Here is a 10,996-nt window from a genome sequence, read left to right as displayed (position 1 = left end):
GACAATAAAGACCGACCTACCTACCTACCTATGAAGCCGCACCGCTTGATGGATTGTACTGTGCTTCAACATACGAGTATCATTATGGTGTGTGCATAAGGTAAGACATATTATCTGGCGTTTTGTTTCACAATATTATGCAAAAGCAACTTTTCTTACCTTCTGGTACCTGTTGATGTGTATTTGGGATCTGCGTAAGTCCTAAAAATTTGCGCGTGTCCGCCCTTGTAGTCCGTGACGACTCCGTAGTCGACAAGCTTCTTTTTCTCTATCTTGTTATGGGACATTCATCCTGCGCTGTTGCCATTCCTAATATAAAGTAGTGTAAAGATATTATATCTGTCAGTAAATTCACCATGAATACGCTAAAACATACAGGTGTAGTGAGATTACATTATTCACCCAAGGAACTTCAGTTATTAGAGAATTCCGGTCGGATGTTTTTTCACGGACCACATTGTTTTTTGCACTAGTGAGCCACGGATGAGGAGATTCTGCTCCGTTATTGATTTAAGTAAAGTCTGAATGTCATTAAAACAGTTAGCTCCATCTTTTGACACTTCTTCCACTCCCGTCCTTGCACGCTACACCGGTATAACGTATTATTACGCTACACCAGGTATTATTATGGTGTCTGTATAAGGACCCCAAAATGGCATTTTTTAGACAGCATTATCTGGCGTTTTGTTTGACAATATTATGCAAAACTAACTTTTCTCACCTATTGGTACCTGCTGATGTGTATTTGGGATCTGCATAAGTGCCGAAAATGTGCGTGCGTCCGCCATTGTAGTCCGCGCCATAGTCAACAAGCTCCTTTTTTCTGTCCTCTTGTTGTTGGGCATTCATCCTCTGCTGTTGCGATTACTATTATAAAGTAGCGTACAGTTCTAACTTTTATCTGTCAGTAGACTCGCTATGGAAGCGCTAAAAACTATTGGTACAACAAAGATGACGGGGAGAAGACGCTGCCGAAGGTGAGCCACGTAAATAAGACCGCCCAAAAAACGGCGCATCCTGAAGCGACTGTCAGAAAGCGGCTTGAAGATGATCTGTAAAACATAATCTATGCAACATTTTCTTCAAATAACCACCATTACATGTTATGTAGACCCCGAGGAAGTGTTTTACATTTAGAAAAAATAATAATATGACCCCTTTAAAGGCCTACTGAAATGCGATTTTGTTATTTAAACGGGTATAGTAAGTCCATTCTATGTGTCATACTTGATCATTTCGCGATATTGCCATATTTTTGCTGAAAGGATTTAGTAGAGAACATCGACGATAAAGTTCGCAACTTTTGGTCGCTGATAAAAAAGCCTTGCCTGTACCGGAAGTAGCAGACGAGTAGCGTGACGTCACAGGTTGTGGAGCTTCTCACATCTGCACATTGTTTACAATCATGGCCACCAGCAGCAAGAGCGATTCGGACCGAGAAAGCAACGATTTCCCCATTAATTTGAGCGAGGATGAAAGATTTGTGGATGAGGAAAGTGAGAGTGAAGGACTAGAGGGCAGTGGGAGCGATTCATTTAGGGAAGATGCTGTGAGAGGCGGGTGGGACCTGATATTCAGCTGGGAATGACTAAAACAGTAAATAAACACAAGACATATTAGCCACAACACAACCAGGCTTATATTTAATATGCCACAAATTAATCCCGCATAACAAACACCTCCCCCCACCCGTCCATACAACCCGCCAATACAACTCAAACACCTGCACAACACACTCAATCCCACAGCCCAAAGTACCGTTCACCTCTCCAAAGTTCATACAGCACATATATTTCCCCAAAGTCCCCAAAGTTACGTACGTGACATGCACATAGCGGCACGCATGTACGGGCAAGCGATCAAATGTTTGGAAACCGCAGCTGCATGCGTACTCACGGTACCGCGTCTGCGCATCCAACTCAAAGTCCTCCTGGTAAGAGTCTCTGTTGTCCCAGTTCTCCACAGGCCAATGGTAAAGCTTGACTGTCATATTTCGGGAATGTAAACAATGAAACACCGGCTGTGTTATCCGGCACAACAGACGGGGTGCATTCTACGGCGGGGGTGCGTTATCCGGCACAACACCTGCCGCAATACACCGCTTCCCACCTACAGCTTTCTTCTTTGCTGTCTCCATTGTTCATTGAACAAATTGCAAAAGATTCACCAACACCGATGTTCAGAATACTGTGGAATTTTGCGATGAAAACAGACGACTTAATAGCTGGCCACCATGCTGTCCCAAAATGTCCTCTACAATCCGTGACGTCACACGCAGGCGTCATCATACCGAGACGTTTTCAGCAGGATATTTCGCGCAAAATTTAAAATTGCACTTTAGTAAGCTAACCCGGCCGTATTGGCATGTGTTGCAATGTTAAGATTTCATCATTGATATATAAACTATCAGACTGCGTGGTCGGTAGTAGTGGGTTTCAGTAGGCCTTTAATGTGCCTTATAATCCGGTGTGCCTTTTGAATGAAAATACCCCTGACTAGACCCGCTCATCGGCAGTGCGCCTTATAATCCGGTGCGCCCTTTGGTCCGGAAAATACGGTATAGCAAAGACTCAACAATGACCAGTTTTCTCCCACAAATGTGATGTACAAACTCTTTTGGTCGAAGGTTTGTGAGGGGGAAAAAGAAGGCCACATGCATCTTGACGTCGATGGCAAGGCACTCAGCACTGTGCAGCAATTAAATTTTAATGAGGCCTCTTCATTCGGCTCAACTGCGGCATATTCGGATGTTAATGTGCAGACACTCCCGTGCTTCCCGTCACCTCCTGGCTTTTTCCCTGGCATGCGACGCCCAACACGCAACACGAGATGATGTAATAATAATAGTCATTTGGCGCAATGAATTCCTGTACAGATTTTTGCTCTTGAGTTTTGCAAGATGGTGGTTTGTTTTTAATTCATCAAGTCGAAGGGAAACCGTTATGCTTCTTTAAACCTCTGCTTTCTTGCAAAGACACCAATAGAGAGAGACTACAGAAACGCAAACAGCTGCTACCGCTTGATAGTATTTCAGTATAACATCATGATGCATAATTACCGTACATGTTCGCCAATGTGATAATCTGCAGCAGTCTCCTTGTGTTAATTATGAGCTAACAGCTTTTGACACTGATTTGATTATCTCTAGTACAGTACAGTACATCCATGACTGCAGTAGATTAGACTGCAGTATTTCCTAGTGCAGTGTTTTTCAACCTTTTTTGAGCCAAGGCACATTTTTTACGTTCCACCAGCAGAAATCATTAAAAAACTAAACTCAGTTGACAGTAAAAATTTGTTGCCGCAAGTGTTGGATATGACTTTAAAGCATAACCAAGCATGCATCAATATAGCTCTTGTCTCAAAGTAGGTGTACTATCACCACCTGTCACATCACACCCTGACTTATTTTGACTTTTTTGCTGTTTTCCTGTGTGTAGTGTTTTAGTTCATGTCTTGCGCTCCTATTTTGGTGGCTTTTTCTCATTTTTTGGTACGGTATTTTCCTGTAGCAGTTTCATGTCTTCTTTTGAGCGAAATTTCCCGCATCTACTTTGTTTTAGCAATCAAGAATATTTCAGTTGTTTTTATCTTTCTTTTAGGGGACATTGTCGACTGTCACGTCATGTTCGGATGTACACTCTGGACGCCGTCTTTGCTCCGCAGTAAGTCTTTGCTGTCTTCCAGCATTCTGATTTTGTTTACTTTGTAGCCAATTCAGTTTTAGTTTCGTTCTGCATAGCCTTCCCTAAGCTTCAATGCCGTTCCTTAGGGGCACTCACCTTTTGTTTATTTTTGGTTTAAGCATTAGACACAATCACGTTATAACTGTAGAATGATGGAGGGCGAGTTCTTGGTTTCTTATGTGGGTTTATTGTTAGGCGATTTCATTAACGTCCTCCCGGCGCGGCAACAACACACAACAACAGCAGTCACGTTTTCGTCTTATCGTAAAGCAGTTTGTCTGCCGTAAACAGCAATGTTGTGACACTCTTAAACAGGACAATACTGCCATCTAGTGCATTTGATGAAAGCACTTTTGTGCGTGCCACACAGTAATGCATCATCAGAGAGGGTGTTCAGCATGGTTAGAAAAATAGTGACAGAGAATAGAACGAGGATGGGCAATTCAACCCTTAACTCAACAATGAGTAGATGAGTGTTATGTGTCTGTATATGTGTAAATAAATGAACACTGAAATTCAGGTATTTATTTTATATATATATATATATATATATATATATATATATATATATATATATATATATATATATATAATAAAATAAATATATATTTATAGCTAGAATTCACTGAAAGTCAAGTATTTCTTGTATATATATATATATATATATATATATATATATATATATATATATATATATATATATATATTTATATATATGTATATATGTATATATATATATATATATATATATATACATATATACATATATGTATATATATATATATATATATATATACATATACATATATATATATATATATATATATATATATATATATATATATATATATGAAATACTTGACTTAGTATTTCTTATATATATATATATATATGAAATACTTGACTTGGTGAATTGTAGCTGTAAATATACTCCTCCCCTCTTAACCACGCCCCCAACCACGCCCCGCCCCCAACCACGCCTCTCGCCCCCGCCCCCTCCCGAAATCGGAGGTCTCAAGGTTGGCAAGTATGGCAACATTAAAATAGAGTAGCGTAGTAGGCCTAAGTATTCATTAAAACAAGACAGAGGTTTTATTTTTAGCAAGTATATTTAATATGTTTGGCACTCGCAGTTGGAACAGTAACACTGTCTGAATATTCAATTAAGTGATTCTTTGGCATACCACCAGATCAGAGGTTGACAACCCAAAATGTTGAAAGAGCCACTTTGGAGCAAAAATACAAAAAATTATCTGTCTGGAGCCGCAAAAAATTAAAAACCTTCTATAAGTGCTACAACGAAGTCAACACATGATATAAGTGTCTATATTAGTAGCTATATTAGCCTACTATCAAAATGATACCGCTAGCCTAAATAGTATGTTAGCATCGATTAGCTTGCAGTCATGCACTGACCAAATATGCCCGATTAGCACTCCACACACGTCAATAACATCAACAAGACCTCACCTTTGTGCTTTTATGCACAGCATTAAACGTTTGGTTGTCAAAATGAGACAAAGGAGTGGCATAAACACGTCTTTCTGTGGCATCGTTGAAGAAAGTTATACATGTAAACAAACGACAGTGAGTTCAAGGATCGCCAAAATGAGTAGGACAAAACAGCGCTCGCCAAATACTCTCATCAGTGGAGCATGTTTAATATAAACAGTGGGATTTCTAACAATTAGGAAGGTTTGTGTCATGTTTGTCCTCCTATAGAAACACTATTGAAACAAAAATAGATATTTTCCCCCGTCTTTTTACATTTTCATACATTTTTGAAAGAGCTCCAGGGAGCCACCAGGGCGGAGCTAAAGAGCCGCTGGCTGCAGACCCCCGCACTAGATAGAGCCCATGTACCACAGGTTGAGAATAATTACTGTAGTGCACGGGTGTCAAACTCGAGGCCCGGGTGCCAGTTCTGGGCCGTGAAAGCTTGGAAATAATTTGCGTCAATAAAGTACCTTATTTTTTCTTACGAAATGTATTCATTCTTTCCAATCTGACAGAAAAAAATATACATGTACTACATGCAATTGAGTATATTTAAAACATTAATATACAACCATTGTGTTGTAATGCATTCAAATAATTAATTATATATTCATTTTATATTATATATTAAAAATACATATTTAAATATCTGCTTGACTTATGATTTCAAAGCAAGTTATCCATTAACAATTTTAAAATAACTTGATTTTACGAAAAAAAAAAAAAAAAAAAAGGCAGCTGAGTCGCCAGAATTTTTACTGTAAAAAAGTGTGGTACTGTTTTTCCATTTACAGTAATACACAATAAAAGTAACAACTGTAGATTTTACAGTAAACTTCTAGCGACTGCGCTGTCAGGTATTATCGTAAAATGCTGTGGACATTCAGACTTTTATGGTCTCTGGACTAAATCGCAAATTGGATAACATCTTGGAGAAGCTGTCTGCTATGCCAGGGGAAGTTATGATCAGTTTGAGGACCAGGAATGGACGGAGTGGTAAGATGGTTGCTACTAGACTTCCCAGAGAACTGCGGTAAAGAAGCGTCAAATTCCTTTCCCGTCTTTCAGGGACACACACCTATTGTTTGTTGACTTTCGTTGGACTGACTGGCTGTGTTGTTGCGAAAACACTCTGGGAGAGCACCAAGACCAGAAAGTAGGCGACGTAACCCACCCTCTACATCCCACGGCGTCGTCGCTTCACCTCCTGCGGAATGATGGCGCCGATTTTGGGCCGGGTGTCCGCCCGCGCCACCTGTATCGAGTCCAGTAAGAGCTGAGTTTGTGGTTTTTTCCCTTCCTTTTTTATGAGGTGCAGCAGTATTCCTGTTTGGTATACCCTGTCTATTTTATGTCTGTTCTGGGCAGGCCCGGCCCTAACCAATCTGGCGCCCTAGGCAAGATTTTAGGTGGCGCCCCCCCCCCCTCACAAGAAACCGAATAGCTTTATCTTTGACCTTTTTTTTTTTTTTTTACTTACAACTATACCTAATATATAAAGGGGTGGACAAGTGATTATTACCTGCAGGGCAAACATTAGCTAACCAGAAGGCAATAACAATGTAAACAAAAAACACCTGCTTAAAAGATCTAATACCTGAGGAATGTAAGGTGGGAGTACAGTAATTACCTAACGTTACATTATTATTTTCCATAACAATTTAGCCCCCTCCACAATATTAACCCGACGTTAAAACAGAACTAGCTATTTATTGATTAGCAATTGCCGAATCATGTAACATTAGCTTAATGCTAACAAGCCAGGTTACTATCACATTCTGTAACAGACAAATAATTTCATGTAGGCTAACGTTACCTACCTGCTACCTCTGTCTTTTCTCGTTTCTACTCCTCTTCTTTTCTCTTTTTTCTTCCTTGGGCACCTGACAGTTTTGGCCGTTTTGACATCTTGTGTTGATTTTTTGATGTGGTGACGTCCAAAAAGAGTAATGATACGGTAAGGGAGATTGGGGGTGGGGGGGGCGTAATGTTGTAACAAATAATATTTCTATTAAATAGGCTTTACTTTGCATTTTAATTAACGTGGGATTATTTTTTGTATTTAGAAATAATAGTACCAACTTTCTTTCTTTTTTTTTTTTTTTCTCCAACATTTGTGGCACTGGCGTGGCGCCCCCTGATGGACGGCGCCCTTAGCATTTGCCTATACGGCCTATGCCACGGGCCGGCCCTGGTTCTGGGGCAGGTTGTCCTGAAAACAAATTTTAACTGCATTAACACAAAGTTATCTTCCATTTCATGGAAATATTGAAAAAAAATATCTATAATTGGAACTTTGTACATCATTTTAATGTTTGAAATCAAACGTTATCATCTGCTCCAGTGGCGCAATCGGTTAGCGCGCGGTACTTATAAGACAGTAACCTGCAGAGTGATGCCGAGGTTGTGAGTTCAAGCCTCACCTGGAGCATACGTCTATTTATTGGCACTGTCAAAGTGCCTTTGAGCAATGAGCAGAATTATATTGACTCAGCTCAGCAGTACCGTCATTATTCTCCCTTTCACAGTCATAAGTAGTTTTGCACCATTTTTCTGGATACGATCAGTGTTTCAAGCCAGAAAAAAGATAGATAGTACTTTATTGATTCCTTCAGGAGAGTTCCCTCAGGAAGGGCACTTATCATGAAAATAATTAATAAAACTATAATGATAAGAATCACAGCAGGATATTTTCCAACTTGAATGCGTTAGAACTGAAATGATCAAACTGAATAATGAAATACTTGTGTACCGTTTGTTTGTTTTTTCACTGTTTTATAACAAAGTTGGATCAAAAGCGGTGTCACACTATTACACTACACATATACCTCCCCAGTCTGCCATACTCACAAGACATTAAAACAATGTTGAGAACTTGTTCAATTAGGTCCTGATGTTGAGCAACTCAAACAATAACGTTGAAACAACATGCTTTTTGACGACTTTTAATCAATGTTGGGTTCTGACGTTGTTTTGACCTTTGAATTTTGGTCATTTTTTCCAACCAATGTTTTACAATTGTCATGATCCGTGTTCCGGATTATGTTTTTGTGTTTTCTGTTAGTTTTGGACTCCTTTAGTTCCTGTTTGTGCACCTCCCTAAAATTGTTTTGGTTGCCATGGTTGCTAATTATGTTCACCTGTCTCTGATTAGTGTTTGGCCGCTCACCTGCTACCCGAGAACTAATCAGAGGCATTATTTAAGCCTGCCATTGCTGGTCAGTCGGCCTGGCGTCATCGTTTCATGCAATGCCATAGTTTATGCTGCTTGTTCGCTTCATGCCGTGTCCATGTGAGCTTTATTTGCTTCATGCAACCCTGCTACATAAAGGGGAACATTATCACCAGACCTATGTAAGCGTCAATATATACCTTGATGTTGCAGAAAAAAGACCATATATTTTTTAACCGATTTCCGAACTCTAAATGGGTGAATTTTGGCCAATTAAACGCCTTTCTAATATTCGCTCTCGGAGCGATGACGTCACAACGTGGCGTCACATCGGGAAGCAATCCGCCATCTTCTCAAACACCGAGTCAAATCAGCTCTGTTATTTTCCGTTTTTTCGACTGTTTTCCGTACCTTGGAGACGTCATGCCTCGTCGGTGTGTTGTCGGAGGGTGTAACAACACGAACAGGGACGGATTCAAGTTGCACCAGTGGCCCAAAGATGCGAAAGTGGCAAGGAATTGGACGTTTGTTCCGCACACTTTACCGACGAAAGCTATGCTACGACAGAGATGGCAAGAATGTGTGGATATCCTGCGACACTCAAAGCAGATGCATTTCCAACGATAAAGTCAAAGAAATCTGCCGCCAGACCCCCATTGAATCTGCCGGAGTGTGTGAGCAATTCAGGGACAAAGGACCTCGGTAGCACGGCAAGCAATGGCGGCAGTTTGTTCCCGCAGACGAGCGAGCTAAACCCCCTATCGACCCTAGCTTCCCTGACCTGCTGACATCAACTCCAAAACTGGACAAATCAGCTTTCAGGAAAAGAGCGCGGATGAGGGTATGTCTACAGAATACATTAATTGATGAAAATTGGGCTGTCTGCACTCTCAAAGTGCATGTTGTTGCCAAATGTATTTCATATGCTGTAAACCTAGTTCATAGTTGTTAGTTTCCTTTAATGCCAAACAAACACATACCAATCGTTGGTTAGAAGGCGATCGCCGAATTCGTCCTCGCTTTCTCCCGTGTCGCTGGCTGTCGTGTCGTTTTCGTCGGTTTCGCTTGCATACGGTTCAAACCGATATGGCTCAATAGCTTCAGTTTCTTCTTCAATTTAGTTTTCGCTACCTGCCTCCACACTACAACCATCCGTTTCAATACATGCGTAATCTGTTGAATCGCTTAAGTCGCTGAAATCCGAGTCTGAATCCGAGCTAATGTCGCTATAGCTTGCTGTTCTTTCCGCCATGTTTGTTTGTGTTGGCTTCACTATGTGACGTCACAGGAAAATGGACGGGTGTTTATAACGATGGTTAAAATCAGGCACTTTGAAGCTTTTTTTAGGGATATTGCGTGATGGGTAAAATTTTGATAAAATCTTCGAAAAATTAAATAAGCCACTGGGAACTGATTTTTAATGGTTTTAACCCTTCTGAAATTGTAATAATGTTCCCCTTTAAGTCGTTTGTTTCATGCCAAAGTTATGTGTTTATTTCTTGTCCATAGTCCATGCTAATAGTAGCATTAGCTTCGAGTGTGACTTGTTTTCCGTTTTTTTTTTGGACTACTTTGATATTTTGTGAAATAAATAATGTTCCAACCTGCACGCGATGTCCGGAGTGGTCCGTCTGCATTTCGGGAGAACGAACCCCGCGGCAAGCTGCGACCCAAACGTGACAACAATACAAATACAACGTTGAAACAACATGCTTTTTGACAGCGTTTATTCAGTGTCAGGTTGTGACGTTGATTTGACCATTGAAACTTGGTAATTTCCCGACCCAAAACGCGGATCCAAGTTTAGACATCAACATCAACTTACAAATACAACTATATTTCAATGTTGTTTAGAAGTCAAGTATAAAGGACATGTATGTATAGTCTAAGTCAGTGGTTCTCAAATAGGGGTACGCGTACCCCTGGGGGTACTTGAAGGTATGCCAAGGGGTACGTGAGATTTTTTTTAAACATTCTAAAAATAGCAACAATTCAAAAATCCTTTATAAATATATTTATTGAATAAATACAAAATATGAATGTAAGTTCATAAACTGAACATCAAATCAAGTAGGCTATTCCATTCATTACCATAAACCCAGAGTTTCCCCCATGCCATGATGGTTTGACCCTCACTAAAATGTCTGTCAAAAAGAACTGTGAAAAGAAATGCAACAATGCAATATTCAGTGTTGACAGCTAGATTTTTTGTGGACATGTTCCATAAATATTGATGTTAAAGATTTCTTTTTTTGTGAAGAAATGTGTAGAATTAAGTTCATGAATCCAGATGGATCTCTTTTACAATCCCCAAAGAGGGCACTTTAAGTTGATGATTACTTCTATGTGTAGAAATCTTTATTTATAATTGAATCACTTGTTTATTTTTCAACAAGTTTTTAGTTATTTTGATATCTTTTTTTCTTAATAGTTCAAGAAAGACCACTACAAATGAGCAATATTTTGCACTGTTATACAATTTAATAAATCAGAAACTGATGACATAGTGTTGTATTTCACTTCTTTATCTCTTTTTTTCAACCAAAAATGCTTTGCTCTGATTAGGGGGTACTTGAATTAAAAAAAATGTTCACAGGGGGTACATCACCATACTTGCCAACCTTGAGACCTCCGATTTCGG

General features: G+C 39.7%; 1 non-coding gene across 1 annotated transcript; it reads left to right on the top strand.

The window, feature by feature from the left end:
- The first annotated feature begins 7,520 nt into the window (after positions 1 to 7,520).
- On the top strand, positions 7,521 to 7,614 carry trnai-uau (transfer RNA isoleucine (anticodon UAU)). Its single transcript has 2 exons — positions 7,521 to 7,558; positions 7,579 to 7,614. It is a non-coding gene; the product is annotated as a tRNA-Ile (tRNA).
- Positions 7,615 to 10,996: the final 3,382 nt, after the last annotated feature.

The sequence above is a fragment of the Nerophis lumbriciformis genome, linkage group LG15 (assembly GCF_033978685.3).
Source record: "Nerophis lumbriciformis linkage group LG15, RoL_Nlum_v2.1, whole genome shotgun sequence".
NCBI classification, from domain to species: domain Eukaryota; kingdom Metazoa; phylum Chordata; class Actinopteri; order Syngnathiformes; family Syngnathidae; genus Nerophis; species Nerophis lumbriciformis.
The sequence above is the reverse complement of the archived record's forward strand: the minus strand, read 5'-3'. Positions and strand labels throughout refer to the sequence as shown.